This window comes from Myxine glutinosa, chromosome 8 (genome assembly GCF_964187855.1).
Source record: "Myxine glutinosa chromosome 8, kmMyxGlut1.1, whole genome shotgun sequence".
Taxonomy (NCBI): domain Eukaryota; kingdom Metazoa; phylum Chordata; class Myxini; order Myxiniformes; family Myxinidae; genus Myxine; species Myxine glutinosa.
In genome coordinates, this window is record NC_136268.1 from 139,480,383 (window position 1) to 139,497,274 (window position 16,892).

The 16,892-nt window shown below is 42.7% G+C and overlaps 1 protein-coding gene across 14 annotated transcripts in view; it reads right to left on the minus strand.

Moving 5' to 3' along the window:
- The window catches only part of TMEM150A (transmembrane protein 150A), a 185,359-nt gene that overhangs the window by 119,143 nt on the left and 49,324 nt on the right, over positions 1–16,892 (minus strand). The window contains exon 1 of one of the 14 annotated variants that reach the window (XM_078783769.1): positions 9,140–9,219. The exons of the other annotated variants lie outside the window; for them this stretch is intronic. The gene's annotated coding sequence lies outside the window, so the exon portion shown is untranslated. Of the gene's footprint in view, positions 1–9,139; positions 9,220–16,892 lie in introns of those variants that run through there. 14 annotated transcript variants of the gene reach the window in all.

A 16,892-nucleotide genomic window follows, 5' to 3' on the forward strand; every position in this document is an offset into this window, starting at 1 on the left:
CTCCCCGCATCTTTGGACCGGACCGGACCGTACTGTACCCTGCCCCGAGCCCAGGAGGACCTGGAGCCATCGATACCCGCTTTCCTGCCATCAACCCCCGTGTGAGTCAGCCGTTGTCCCGTTTGTCTGTCGTCTGTCCGGGGTTAATATAAGAGTGTGTCTAAGTGCCTGTCTTTCTGTGATTATACCTCTAGCCCCTGTAATCTGACCTTTCCGTACGAATATAATCTCCTCCGGAGGTCTTGAGAATTGAAACATTGGTGTCGTATTGTGTTATTGTAATCCAGCCGGGTGTCTTCTTTTTCTTATTGAGCCAGCATCGCGCGACTAGTCAACGTTCGGGCACAATCGGGTAACTTGTGCAGACGTGGTCATACCATAAAACCGCTCGGTAAATAACATCCAAGCCACGTCTGTAACAATATATATATATATATATATATATATATATATATATATATATATATATATATATACATATATATATATATATATATACATATACATACATACATATATATATATACATATATATATACATATACATACATACATATATATATATACATATATATACATATATATACATACATACATATATATATATACATATATATACATATATATACATATATATACATATATATACATACATATACATACATACATATATATATATATACATATATATACATACATATATATACATATACATATATATACATACATATACATACATACATATACATACATACATATATATATATATATATATATATATATATATATATATATATATATATATATATATATATATATATATATATATATATATATATATATATTGTTGTGGATTTGAGAATTGTGTTTTTTTGTGTGTAAATATCACCCTCCGTGTTGTGTGTAAAGGTCAACGGTCGTCCCTTAGTTAGTCCATATACAATCACGTAGCAAATCATAGATTTCCCTTTTCAGTAGTTATCTCCTTATTATGTGTATTAGTTTAAGGCTCTGTCTTCCATTAATTGACACTGCATTGCACCGAAGTGAAATAAGGTAGATTCCCTTCCAATTCCCTTCCAATTCCCCATTTGTCAGCAATTGCCAACTGCACGCCACCATTAGCCACGAGGTAATTTCGGAGAAGAAAGGCGTGTCTCCGCCATCGTCATCGGAAGGTGGAGCCAACGAGCCCCCACCCGCAAATCAGGACTGGTGAGATACCAGCACGGGCGTGGCGTGGGTTGATCGCGAGGCGCGATATAAAAGCGCACGCGCAAGCCTTTTGAGAGTGATGCGGCAGATGAGTCTTTGGGAAGCACGCGACGCACCCCCACCTGAGACGATTGAGGAAGTGGATGACCAAGGGCGCCGCGCCCCCACGAACCAACGAGCTTGGAGACCATCGCCGTTTTGACCACGGCAGCTTGAGCGGTGACGGCAGTTGCAGCCACAAAGCAACGTCGCCGTACGAGAGACGGTTGACGAGAGTCGGCGGCTGCTCAACTCGGGCCACGATCATACCAACCACTCGCATCCTCCCCGCCTCGTCCGTCCAGCCATTCCTCTGCTCCAGCTGAACCTTCCTCTCCTTCCAGTCCTTCGTTCCTGCCTTCATCCCCCATGTAAGTGTGCTTGTAGTCTGTCTTTTGTCTTGTTCTGGGGTCAAGTAAGACTGTATAGTATAAGCTAGTGTTGCACTGTGTCCTTCTGGTCCGTCCCTCTTTCTGTCGTTATTTTCTTATCTTTCCATTCTCATTGGGTCTTTTGGTCTTGTAAATAATAATAATAATAAATTAGATTTGTTCTTCCTACCTTGCCTTTCTTTCCCTTACATCCGTCGTCTTTGTGATTTCCCTCATTGGACACCTGTGGCACGATTTGGCCAATGTTTAGGAATCAGGTCTAGTCTCTTGTTAATGGTTCGTGCCGCGGTTGCTAAACCGCTCGGCAATTAACATCCGTCCGCGGTACGAACGAGGTTGTGCACCTGCCTCTTCGGGGGTAGCTGTGCAACTTCAGGACTCACGTCGGTCAGTCAAAGACAAGGGGGTTGATCCCCCCCTTGATAAGGGGGAAAAAGGCCGACAGAGAGATCTGCAACAATATATATATATATATATATATTGTTACGGACACGGCTTCAGATGTTGCTTGACCGAGCGGAATGGCCGCCGTGTTCGCAGTTTACCCGATTACCCCCAACTCACCCGATTCCACTCGAACGTTGGCCAAATCGCGCTACGCTAAATCAATGATGGAAAGGACACAACGACTGGGATAAATGAAACGACGCAAGGGGTACAGTTCTCAAGACCTCCGGAGGAGGATATAATTAGTGGTGGAGAAAAGGGGTAGATTACAAGGTAATGAGGTAAAGACACAGAAGAGATAGGCACTTAGACACAATCTTATCTATCCCAGACAGACCACAGACAAACGGAACCAGACTGACTTACACAGGATTGATGGCAGGGAAGGACAGGCAGTCGATAGCACAAGGTGCACCTTGGCTCAGGGGCAGAATCAAGCACGGTCCAGTCCAGAGATGCGGGGAGGTGTCACAGCGCTCGGAGGTGGCGTCCTTCTCTCTCCAAGCTCAGCGCGCATCTGACGTCACCTCCCTCTTCCTGCGCATGCTCAGCGGGGAGTCACACGCCCTCGGCTCGTTGGCTCCACCCCAGATGGGACCGGTCCGCCGCTTCTATTGGGTGCGGGGGTTACCGGGCTCCGCCCTTGACGAGGAGCTGACAGCGAGCCCCTACTTGGTAACCCCCGTCGAGCACATGCTCGATGGCGGCTCGTTGGAAAGGCCTGGTGCACTCCCAACACCCCCTACCAACCAAGCCGGAGTGAGGACGCACACTCCCCGCGCCGCCGCCGTTGTTGTTGTTGTTGTTGTTGTTGTTGTTGTGCTGAACCGTGAGGAAGAGCTGCGGGGAGGTATTGGGAGGTCCTAAACTTCCTAACGGTGCCATACAATCACATTCTGGTGCAACGAAGAGTCAGAATTAATGGAAACGAGTCCTTAACTGACATAGACTAAGAATAACTAGCAAGATGTCCTATAGTTGTCTACGTGAGATGCGGTGGACCTGGATGCGACATTTAATGGGGGAAATAGGGGGAGGTCGGGTCTACAGAGTGTTGTTTACAGAAAATGGGACTAGGGAATGGGGGATTGGGGATAGTTGGGAAGTATTGAGGAAATAGGGGAATATTTACAAGCGGATATGGATGGATGCAAATCCCATATCCGCAACATTATATATATATATATATATATATATATATACAGTATATATATATATATATACAGTATATATATATATATATATATATATATATATATATATATATACAGTATATATATATATATATATATATACAGTATATATATATATACAGTATATATATATATATATATATATACAGTATATATATATATACAGTATATATATATATATATATATATACAGTATATATATATATACAGTATATATATATATATATATACAGTATATATATATATATATATATATATATATATACAGTAATATATATATATATATATATATACAGTATATATATATATATACAGTATATATATATATATATATATATATATATATATACAGTATATATATATATATATATATATATATATATATATATATACAGTATATATATATATATATATATATATATATATATATACAGTATATATATATATATATATATATATATATATATATATATATATATATATATATATATATATATATATATATATATATAATTTATCATCATCATCATAATCTACCCCAGGGGTGGATGCAGGAGTTTTTGAAAGAGACAGGCCAAAAATGGAGAATATGATGCATACTCGCTTATATGCTGTGAGTGCAAAGCTGTCAAGGTGCAGGGTCTGGATTGAGGTATATACTGGTGGGGTATGTTTCGACATTGTGCAAGCAATAACAGACCGTGCTTCATACATAGGTACATAATAAATATAAGCTTTATGATTGTTGGCAAGCATCACCGACCTCTGGCTCGATATCAATTTAGGTTTGTTTTTTTTGTTTGTTTGTTTTTTTTAAGGACACGTTTACTGTTTTTGTATAAATTTTCATTGAGATTTTTATTTCACAGTTTACAGTTATAGACATTACAATTTTCAAATGCTAGATATCGATTCAGGTATTTTTTTTAATGTATGCGTTTACAGTCAGTGTTTTTACGTAAATTTTCATTTCCTGACACTTTCCGATAGTTCTGAGATTTTTCCCGGTGTACCGGCTTCAATGTCTATTGGCACACCAAGTTTTAGCTTTCTATGACACTCAAAAGGTACCGAACATTCACATCAATCAGTGGTTTGATATATATTTATTTATTTACTATTCTTTTTTTTTTTTACACACTAGTGAAGAACCCGCTCCGAGTCTCAAAACAAGCCTAAGGTTTGATCTGTTCTTAAGTGCCATGACGGCACATGAAAGGGGCAGTTTATTATTATTATTATTTTTTAAAACCGGAATAAAGTAGAACAACGAGTTTTCAAATCATCCGACACTTCACATGTACTCAAAGGTCAAACAGAAGAAGCTACACTAGGCAATTTCCAAAGGCAGCTAAACCAGGCAATTATAAAATAAAACAAAATACTACTGTAAAAAATTATTAGAGACGTATAACATGCTGAAATATAGACAGTGAAGACCATCAATTATGTTGTTCCCAATTGGCAGTCCACAGTCATTTATCGCTGACCTTTTCTGGTGCCTGTTGCAAAAAAGGTCAAGAACCACTGCCCTACACGACAGTCCTGCTTTCAGATACTCATCTGCAATGACTTAACACTCTATCGTACGTATGTTGGCATCATGCATCTAATCTGGAAGGGAGAGAGATGGGTGATTGGCAATGAATGATGGGCTGAATGATTGGTGATAAAGATGAGCTGATATAGAAAGAAATAGGGTGTGGGGATGAGGTAACTGTGGCAGGCTCAGAGACATCACCAGAGTTTGAGTTTTATGTGTCTGTTTGACTTTTTGTGTGATTAATGTTAGCTCTTTCACGAGCCTCGATCTTGTATACAAAAAAAAAAAAAAAAAAAAATAGATGGGTAAGAATGGATTCCCGGCACACCTTACACTTGTCGACTCTGGTAGCTCCCATGCCCCGACAAAGTGGGACCCTCCGAACACGCCCCCCTCCTGTACCTTACACAACCACGGCCCAATGTTTCCCCACGGGCGTGCGACATCGCTTGCGGCACTTGATGAATGTGACAGGGTGCCCAAGCTTCGTAGATGGGACAGAGGGTCCAGTGACAGAGATGTCGGACTGGGAATGTGGAAGCAAAGGTGTGCAAGGATGGAAGGAGAAGATATAAGGACGACAGCGAAAGGGCAGAGTCAGACAATGCAGGAAAGACTGAATGACGAGGACGAACCGTGCACAAGAATCAAATAAATAATGCGAGAGAACCGGCAAAGGGAAAGGAACAATAGAGGGAAGGACGTGAAAGAGGGAAGAACGAGAGAAGAGAAGGAGAGAAGACTTGCATTGGGTGAATAATAAAAAATAATCAATCGAGCCCTGAGCAAAGTTTGATTGCTTCAGGTGACAAAGCTTTGAATACACACTTCTCTCCCTCAGATTCCTTCATGCAGCTACCTTTTGTAATTCTCCAAATTTCCTCACTTTTCTTCCCCCCCCCTCTACTCATTTATGGGTGGAGCCATCGTCTTGGCATGCTCTTCCTCAGGAAGCTCTCGACAAACACAAGTGTGCACAATCACACAAACCTGTACAAATGGCATTACATATCTAATATTTAAAGTTTTTTTTGTTGTTTTTTTTTAAAGAACATGGGTGGGGTAGCTCAGCAGCATGCTCGTTATCAATTTAAATATTGACCTGGTTTTATGTCCCCGTGTTATTGGATAAACAAAATAAATCTGACAATGGTTCAAGCACCGATTGCATCATACCATTGAGCATGGTATCAAGGTATCATGAGACCAAGTTGGCTGTATCATTGGTTGTAGACAACAACCTCACAGTAGTTCATCTACTGCAAGACTTGTGTTTGATGCAGGTCAAATTTTTCATAATGGTAACTTTATAATTAAACTACTTGGTTTGCTTTGAAGATGGCCTCCAAACAATTGTTCACTGTGCAACTCTAATGAACTACATTAATGAAAAAAATTTGCAATATTAATTCAAATTATTTCAAAAATAGTTTGAGAATCCATATACCACCCGAACACAAATGAGACTGTCTGGATGGAGTAAGAGTCCCTATATACCAACACCATTAGCCATTGGTTGCCTTATTATGTTGCAAGCCCCGATTTTGAAATCTTCACCTTATATTGGGTGTTGAGAACCCAATCATGCTCCTTCAGGCTCAAGACCCAACAATGAGTGACATGAGCGAGTGTGTTAATGATGGCAACCACAAAATAATGAAGTGTTGCAGAAGCTGTTGCTCTGCTGTACACCGACGGGCATGGTGCTTGCTGCTGATAACGGCAACGAACGAGGATATTGCAGGATCACTTCCTTTGAAGAATAAAACATCAAGGTTTGGGGAATTTTGGGAAGACATGATTCCAGACATCTCAACTCATCCAGACGTTGAGTATTAGCTGTGTTTTCACAAATAAATTTGACGCAGGAGGAGGCCATTCCACCCATCATGCCTGCACAACACCATCATTGCATTAAATAAATCCATCAAAGACACCGACAATTTCATTGGAGGGGATCGGAGGGTGTGGGGATGAGGTAACTGTGGCAGGCTCAGAGACATCACCAGAGTTTTAAATAAATATGGGGGGTGGGGGGGGGGGGGATCTTTGTACATTTGTCATATTTTGATTTTTTTTTCTTTTTTTAGTGGGAGTGGGGTGGACGAACAATGCACAACACCGACCACACTATATCCCTTGATGACACTCACAGACCAGTGATGTAGAACGAGTCCGGACTTGGACTAAAGTCCACTTTTTAGAGGTCTCGGACTCGAGTCTTCAGGACTTGCACTCTGAATGACGAGAACTTGGACTCCGCATATTCCAGCAAAACTTTGTACAAAGCAGCAAGAACCCACACGTACCTTAACCAGGCCCAATTGGTTTCCGCCAAAATGCTCATACCGTGCAACCGTAAAGCCGGTATTTATAAAGGACCAGAAGTCACCCCGCCATCTGAGCGAGAGTACCCTTCTCCGCCCACCTTCGGTGCACAATGTGCTGCAGCACAGTCTTGGATATGCACTTTAGAATTTTTGAAATAAATTTTATTGATCACAACATATCATACTCCAAATCATAAGATAAAGAAAGATGATTTGTAATACTGGCCAACACCAAAAGTGGTGCTATTTCCACCACATCAATTTTTGAGTCTCGATGACATCCACCTTTGCTCCATTATAAGAAGAAAGATGTTGAAAGATGAATGGTTGTTGAGTGTTGTGGACGAAAGCTATGTTGTGATTGGGTTCGATTAACAAAAGGGGAGATTTTTTATTTTGGACAAGCAGGAGTACCCGGCATTGGGCAGTGATTTTTTTTTTCTTTTGTATACTCTTTTGTATACTTTTGTATTCTCTCTTTGCTGATGACCACTCTCTGCCGCTCCATTCCTCATCCCTCAGATCGGCAGTCTGCAGCCTCCTCACTCTCTGCAGACCTGGACAAAATCACAGACTGGTCAAACAAGTGGAACATGTCTTTCAATCCTGACAAATCTCACACTCTGACGATGTCTCTCCGAAAAGACCGACTGGACAACCCTCCCATCCACTTTCTGAATAATTCTCTACAAGAAGTTCTGTCACTCAAGCTTTTGGGTCTCACTATCTGCCATGATCTTTCCTGGGAAAACCACATTTCAAATCTGGCCTCCAAAGCCAGTCGCCGACTGGGCATCCGCCGTCATGCGAAGTCCTTCCTTGGCACACCTGAGCTCCTCACCACATACAAGGCTTTCATCCGCAGCTCAATGGAGTACTGCTCTCCCCTCTGGGCTGGTGCTCCTGCCTCACACTTAGCTCGTCTTCACGCTGTTGAAACCAAAGCTTTCAGAATCATTGGAATCTCCCGCAATGAAGCTAACTCCAAGGGCCTTTCACTTACTTACCGCAGGCAGGTTGTGGTCTTTCCGTCTTCTACCGACTCCTCTCCAGCCTTGCTCCCCCAGCTCTCTCTGTACTCTGTCGCCCAAATATTCCTACAGGTCGCACAAGATCTGCCAGCAACCCTCTTATGGTTAAACTGCCAAAATCAAGACTCTCCGCTCACCTTCACTCCTTCATTCCTCTTTTCTTCCGCCTCTGGAACAAACTCCCTCACTTTCTTCAATCCCACACCCCCCTGCAGGTCTTTAAAACAGCTGTTCACCACCATCTCTTATCTTCCCCAATCCAAAACCTTGATCTTTTCTACCCCCGCTAATTTCACCCCAAATGCACTTTTTTGAGGTGCCGACTTCTTTCCTGGAAGTCCTTGGTGTCCTTGAGTTTTATACTTCCCACCCCCCCCCCCCCCTTCCCACGCCCTCTCCCTCCCACACATCTCCCGATGTCCCTGCTCTCAAATGTGTGTTTGTGTGCTTCCCCTTCTCTCCCCATCTTGTCTACCACTCCCCTTTTTATATACTTTGTTTGTCTGTTTGATTTGCTTGTGTGATAAATGTTAGCTCTTTCATGAGCCTCGATTCTGTATACAAAAAAAATAAAAAATAAAAAATACAGCATATTAGATATCTAATTTAGAATATCTAATATTTTCCAATACTGCTGGCATTTTGAAGACTTCCAATTTGTTTTTTTAGGTGCATAAAACACTCTCCAACCAACACACAATAAGGACAATTTATATTTATATCTCACACACACACACACACACACACACACACACACACACACACACACACACACACACACACACACACACACACACACACACGAATTCAATAACCGAAAACCAAACTTTTTGTATTCGTCGGCGGGGGCATTATGTTTTCAGGTTGTCCGTCCGTGATATGTTTTCATTACCGTGACAATTTGAGAACAGCTGAAGGGATCTTCGTCAAACTTAGTGCAGGTTATCACCTTAAACGTCATCTTCTCTTTGCATCCCACAGCAGTTAGCATTCCTCAATCAATGTCCGACTGGCGTTAAACATGTTCTCCTGTATTGTCAAATACAAAGAGGAAACAATGGGTGAAGGAGAGTTTCGCAATGAATAATCTCCTCTCCTCAGGTTAACTAACTGAACTCCCCTCCCTCCTCCCTTACAAGTATGTGTCACGTGACTTAACAAGGTTAGAATCCAAGTGGCATTGGCATGTTAGCTAGAGAGTTACAACATTTTCTCAAAAAGTTCAAATAAAGGTGATCGGTTCGCGCAACACAAAAACGGTTAGCATCAAATTGAGGAAAACTGCATGGAGATATACAAACAAGACAAGCTGAAAACAATGCACGTGCGCACGGAGTACCGTATTATCAAGTTTATCAACAACTCATCCTTACCAAACTACTCTTAGTTGTGTTTTGCAAGTGAAGCTAAAAAACTGTCCATCAACTCTGCAAAAAGAAAGGAGACAAAACCTTATCCTGATCTCCACCAAAAGCACCGCATAGGAATACAGTGGAATTCCAAGCAAATATTGGAATCAGAGGGCCTAAAACCCTCATTGCCAGGGATATTCCAATCCAAAATGCTCCTGATAGGAACAGGAAAACTAGTATCAATACAACACTTACAAAATTAAATACGTTTGTCAGATTATGGTTCAAATCAGAATACTTAATTTATTTAAAAAACAACAACAAAAAAAACAATAGGTTGTACAACTTTCACTTGTGAATAAACTGGTCACGCAAGCTTAATTTAACAGTAGCTTTAAACCAAGGCACGTCAAAAAAAATTATTATTTACGGGATCTAAGCCTTATAATGGAACATGAGAGCGCACACAAAGCTTGAGAGAGTCAAAGCTGGCGTCAAAAAGTGAAAGTGAAAGCTTGGAATGGTGCCACCTTTCTCAAACCCAGCCGGGCATTTCCTGAAGAGGAATTTCCTCCTCCCCATGGATGCCAAGCTACGGGGATTAGCCATGCTATATTGCTATAGTCCCTTCAAATGCTGGACATCAAGCAAAGAAGCAGCACGTACCATTTTAAGAGTATTTGGTAGGACCCGGCCAGGGCTCGAACCGCTGACCTCCCAGACTCAGAGAGGGCGATCCAACGCTGTTACGGAGCGGATGCTTTTGCCAGGGATTGGACATTCCTATTTTAACCAAAGCATTGAAGATATCATCAAGCCGAGGAGACCTGTAGGAGCCCCTCTCAGATATCATAAACAAATTTACTTCTTACATAATTTGAGAGAGCTTGCACACACTACCATTGACAGGTGAAACCCAGTAATTGAGGATTTCGCCACATGATGCAACGGACAATTAGGGGTTCCACCAGTTTCCCCTAAACCATCAACGAGGAAGTTCGTACCCCAATATGAAAAAAACATCACATCATTTCAGGTGAACACATCCAATATAACAACAACCACCACCACAACCACACACAAGAATTGGTTTTACCCGTGAATCAGAGTTCGGAGTGCAGACCAGTAGGTAGATGGATTTTGCATTTCTTACACATTATTGATTAACGAGTACAAGGTTTTACAGGCTTCATCAAGCAAATGCTTTTTTTGGCTTTAGCAATAGACCAATGTAATTAAATAAAATACCAAGGTGAAGACAGTACAATCACACGCAACCTCAACATTGGACAAAAATGTGGAGATGTTTTGCATTCCCCCCCTGAAGAAGACAACCTGAGTGATGCATTCACGTGAACGTTCCATGTTGTACAATTAAAGTGCAGATTACAGGTCAGCACTGCATTCTCAGCTGGTACAATGGTATTGCCTATATTTAATAAAAATGTAAAAGTGAGGTAAAACAACAGTTCTCAGTTTCAAGGTAGTATTCATCATTATCAGAAAAGGACTTGATCCCATTATCGTTTTTGCCCATTGTCACATCAGGATGGCAAGTCCTCCCTTTTGGACTCATGAACAATATTCCTGCCAACGTCCCTCTTTTTGCGACTGCTCAAATTGGGTCATTCTGATTGTGTGCCTGCGAGAGTACACACCTCCATGGCTATCGGCAGAGAGCAGTCTCAGTGCCAGAGAGTCTGGCAGCTCAGGCAGTGTTACATGTAGGTTTGTTGCATGCAGTGGGGACAACCGGCAGGGGGCGCGGCGGTGATGTTGTTGGTGGGACCGCACGAGGGATGCTGGGACGGAGCTCGGGGTGCTGGGGCTGGCTGCTTGTACGCTGTGAGATTTGGAATACACCCGATTGCTCTCTACAAGTGTTGTCTCGCATTTATGCACACCAGGGACTGTCACACCTGGTAACTGTACCCTGGAAACTGCTTCTGTTCTCCTAACAATGTATGGAGGCCTTCAATCTCAGACATGAGATCAGGGCTGTCTCTCTGGACATATCTCGAGCATTTGATAAGTCTCGCATCGTGCCTTCTCTCCGAACACCCTGCCTATGGCATCCAAGGGCACCACCTCTCATTTCCATGGCTTACTCACTTCTTCCACTCAGTCAACACACTGCTCTCAACTGGATTGTCTCATCTCCCCTCACTCTTGCGACCATCTCGGGCCCAGTGCTCTTCTCATCAAATATCTCATTCTCTGGAAAAGCCTGCTTATATTTGCTGAAGACTCCACTATCTGCCATAGCATCTCATCCCTTCATAGGCAGGCAACAGCATCATTCATCTTGATGGTCTTTGATGGACCTTGATAGATTTAGAGCTAGTCCAAAACATGAAATAGGTCTTTCGATGCTGACAAATCTCAGTCTCACTCTGTATCAATGAAATGACCATTTGGCCATCTAACCTACTTTCTTGAAGATCAGTCCCTTTAATGAGTAACGTTTAGGCCTCACGATCAGTCATGTTATTTCTTGGGCAAACCACATATCCAGGTCTGCTCCAAAGCAAGCCTGCGTATCATCCATCTTTTGGCAAATCTAAACTTTATCAGCTTACAAGGTCTTCATCTGCACCTCGAAGGAATACAATCATCTCCTTTTGGCTGGCACCGCTACCTCACACGGAAACAAAGATCCTCTTCCTTCTGCCTGCCAATAACCCATTTCTCGTGAAACTCAAAATCCAGGCACACGACTCACATCCACTCATTTGTTCCTCTTTTCTCACACCTGTAGAACCAACTTCATCAGTCTGTTAAATTCTTCCCTCCAGCACTTCAAAATAGCTATCCACCACCTCAAGCCATCCCCCATCCATACTCATATTCATATTCATTCCTACCATCAATCCTCGTTAAGCACCACCCTTCCTTTCCAAGTTGTGGTTTTATTCCCTCTCCTTCTCCCTTTATCTGCATTCCCATTTCTCACTGTTTTTTTTTTTTAGCTACATTCCAGCTTTTTCAACCCTAATGTCCTCTCCTTGATCCCATTCTTTCTCCAAAATGTCCCTCCATCCTGCTGTAACATTTTCCTCCTTTCCACTATGTTCTGGTCAATTCTGCATCCCAACTCCACAAGCCTCAAATTCACATACAAAAAGGAGTGGGAAAAGATTTTCACCCAAGGACAGACTCAACTGCAGTTAGAAACCAGACGAGATGTCTCCATCCTTAACACACAATTTAGCTTTTTGATACAACTTGTGTATGATGTGCAACATCAAGGAATGTTGCACTTCGTCGTCATCAACCATTAAAAAAAACTGCGATCAACAGCATCAAATGCTTTTCTGTGGTCTACAAATTTGGCAAGTGGACAAAACCCAAATTAAAGAGCTTAATCGACATGGCAAGCATAGATAGGTAGGATAGATGCCTCCAGGTACTCTTTTGCAATAAAGTTGTAGGCACTCACCTGAAGGTACTTGTTCTTTTGTGAGCCAATAAGCTTCACCTTAATCCATCAAAAAATAATCTGCTAATATGATCATTAGATGACACCCACTCTTTCAATATGCTTAAACATTCTTTGAAGACGTGAAGCAAGATTCTATCAAATCCCTTCCTTCCACCCCACCCCACCCCACTATTTTTGTTCAGTATGGGTAAGAATTATTTCAAGTTGTTTCACCGGAAGTTTCGTAGTCTGAACCACTCCCCTCAAATACATCCTGTGATGCTTCCCAACTTAACTTTTGTACTTCTTGCTGGCATCCACTTCAGCTATTTTTGCCAAATCAGATACTTCCTCAGTGCACCTTCATATCAGAGTGTAACGGCAAACCACGGTTTCCATGAACACAAGATCTGTCTGGAAAAGGCAAGACTACACTTCAAGGAACATTGCACATCAGAGAAAACATTTTCAATCTTGAGTTTGACCAAAACAAATTAAAAAGAGGGAATAACAGTCGACTGCACCAATATATCTACCTACACACAAGTTAGCCAAGATTTCTACTTGACTTACAATGACTGATTTCCAACCCTAATCACCTTATAATAAATAATTGCACCACGTTTATAGAGCACCTTTTGCCAATGGATACAAGGACCAAAGAGAAAGAAAGAAGAAAAACAAGCATTCTGAGTATTGCGCTGCAATACATGTCCCCTACCAAAGTTCAAAGTGCCTTAACTTTGTCAAAAATGATCGAATATGCAAATTTATGCAAGGTTGATGCTGGTTTTCAAACTTTTTTTTTTTTTTTGTATACTGAATCGAGGCTCATGAAAGACCTAACATTTACTTCACAAACAAATCAACCAGACAAACAAAATATATAAAAAGAGGGAGCAGAAGACAAGATGGGGGGAGAAGGGGAAGCACACAAACATAACATTTGAGAGCAGGGAGATGTGTGGGAGGGAGAGGGCTTGGGGGGAGGAGGCGTGGGTAGGGGGGGGGGGGTGGGAGAAGTATAAAACACAAGGACACAAAGGACTTCCAGGACAGAAGTTGGTATTTCAAAAAAGTGGAATTGGCGTGAAATTAGCAGGGGTAGAAAAGCTCAAGGTTTTGGATGGGGGAAGACAAGAGATGGTGGTGAACAGCTGTTTTAAAGACCTGGAGGGTGGAGTGGGATTGAAGAGAGTGAGGGAGTTTGTTCCACAGGCAGGAGAAAAGAGGAATGAAGGAGTGAAGGTGAGCAGAGAGTCTTGATTTTGGCAGTTTAACCATAAGAGGGTTGCAGGCAGATCTTGTGCGACCTGTGGGAATAGTTGGGGGACAGAGCCCAGAGAGAGCTGGGGGGGGGGGGGGGGGAGGGGGCAAGGCCAGAGAGGAGTCGGTAGAAGACCGAAAGACCACCAACCTGGCTGTGGTGAGTGAGTGAGAGGCCCTTGGAGTTAGCTTCATCACGGGAGATTCCGATGATTCTGAATGCTTTGGTTTCAACAGCGTGAAGACGAGCTAGGTGTGAGGCAGGAGCATCAGCCCAGAGGGTAGAGCAGTATTCCATTGAGCTGCGGATGAAAGCCTTGTATGTGGTGAGGAGCTCAGGTGTGCCAAGGAAGGACTTCGCACGACGGAGGATGCCCAGTCGGCGACTGGCTTTGAAGGCCAGATTTGAAATGTGGTTTTCCCAAGAAAGATCATGGCAGATAGTGAGACCCAAAAGCTTGAGTGACAGAACTTCTTGGAGAGGATTATTCAGAAATTGGATGGGAGGGTTGTCCAGTCGGTCTTTTCGGAGAGACATCGTAAGAGTGTGAGATTTGTCAGGATTGAAAGACATGTTCCACTTGTTTGCCCAGTCTGTGATTTTGTCCAGGTCTACAGAGAGTGAGGAGGCTGCAGACTGCCGATCTGACGGATGAAGAATGGAGCGACAAAGAGTAGAGTCATCAGCAAAGAGATAGAGCGGATTTTCAAGAGAGACAGAGAGGTCATGGATGAAGACCAGAAAAAGCACAGGGCCCAGAACACTGCCTTGGGGAACTCCAGCCTTAACAGGAAGAGGAGATGAGAGAAACCCATTCAGGGCCACACGTTGACTACGACGAGAGAGGAAGTTTGCCAGCGATGCGTGGAGATTTCCATGGATACCAAAAGAGGAGAGTTGGGTGAGCAGAGCGGGGTGCCAGACCGTATCGAAGGCACGTGATATGTCAAGGGAGACAGCTCTAATTTCCTGTTTGGCATTGAGGACCTCCATCCATTGTTGAGAAAGCAGAAGCAGCATGTCCAGAGTAGAGTGACCAGGTCTGAAACCAAATTGATGATCAGAGATCAAGCCAATGGAGAAGAGGAAAGATTTCATATCTGAAGCAATGATGGATTCCATGACTTTCCTGATAATTGGGAGAAGGCTGATTGGTCTGCAGTTGCTGGGATCTGTTTTTGCACCTTTTTTATGCAAAGCGGTGATGTTTGCAGATTTCCAAGCAGATGGAAGATGACCTTGAGCAAAAGAGAGGGTGAAGAGAACAGAGAGAGGGAGTGAAAGAGCGGAAGAACAGGATTTTAGGACCCGTGGGCTGATGCCGTCAGGTCCAGTTGCAGAATCAGAGTCGAGGGTTGACAGAAACTTTTCCACCTTGTCAGGAGGAAAGGACACTGAGTCCAGGAGCAGCTGGGTACGACTGGGTACGGTGGGTACAGAGAGGGATGGGTTTGGGACACAAGATTTAGAGGCAAACACAGAGTTGAGGCATTCGGCTTTTTCACGTGCGGAGTCAGCCGTGTGGCCGTTTGAGGTGAGGGAGGGGATGGAGGGGGAACAAACACCAGAAACAGATTTGACCAGACGCCACCAGGATTTGGAAGAGGGAGACAGATAAGAGACTTCGGTCCTGAGAACGGAGAGATATTGTTACCTGGCTCTCCTGAGGGTGGACACACACTTGTTTCGGGCTTTGTGAAAGGAAATGAGATTTCCTTCCGTTGGATTTGCTTTCCAGGAGATGAAAGCAAGTTGTTTCTGGGCAATAGCCTCACCACAAGATTCCGTGTACCATGGATGGGAGGAAGGGTATGACAACTGAAGATGAGATGGGATAAATCTATGCATGAGAGAAAAATTTACTTTGGAAGAATTCCCAGGATGAGTTGATGTCAGAGGCGGTAGAGATGGGAGACCATGAGAACTTGATCTGAGGTATGCTGAGACACGTGTGTCACGCCTCGCCTCGTTGATAAGCCCGCAAGGTCGCTCCGTGGAGTGGCCTCTACGTATTGCACTGTGTGAATTATATAATTACCAACTCACGGTCTGAGGGACTAGCGATTCAAGAGATATGCATTTTATTTATTTATATATTTTCGTTTAATTAACGATATCTGCCAAACCACGTGCCCTATCGCAAATTCCAAAAGGACATTTTAGTAGACTGACATGCTGAACAGATCTGTGAAGTTTCCCCTCGATTGGATCAAAAATGAGGTAGGAGCTCGGTGTTAAATGGTCATGCTTAAAAAGTCATAACTCTGAAACCATGTGACGCATGCCGTCATGCTTGTTGACTTTTTTGTTCGTCATGGGTATGCGATACTTACTGCCTTCAAAGTTTGGCCTCGATCTGTTCAGCTGTTGCAGAGAAAAAATATTTCGTTTTCATGAAAAACAATATGGCGACCGAACCACGTGACCTGTGACGTCATAATTACCATTAAAATATTCTACAGACCGAGTCCCTCCTACGGTGAAAATTTGATCTCAATCGGTCCTATTATTGCAGAGAAAATCTTTTTTAAAGGAAATTAAAACTTAAAATGGCACTGAGTCCGCAAGGATCATCAGAATTATCAGAATTCCCAAAGTTCAAAGTGCCATAACTTTGTCAAAAATGATCGAAACGTCATGAAGTTCGAACTTGATCTGTAAC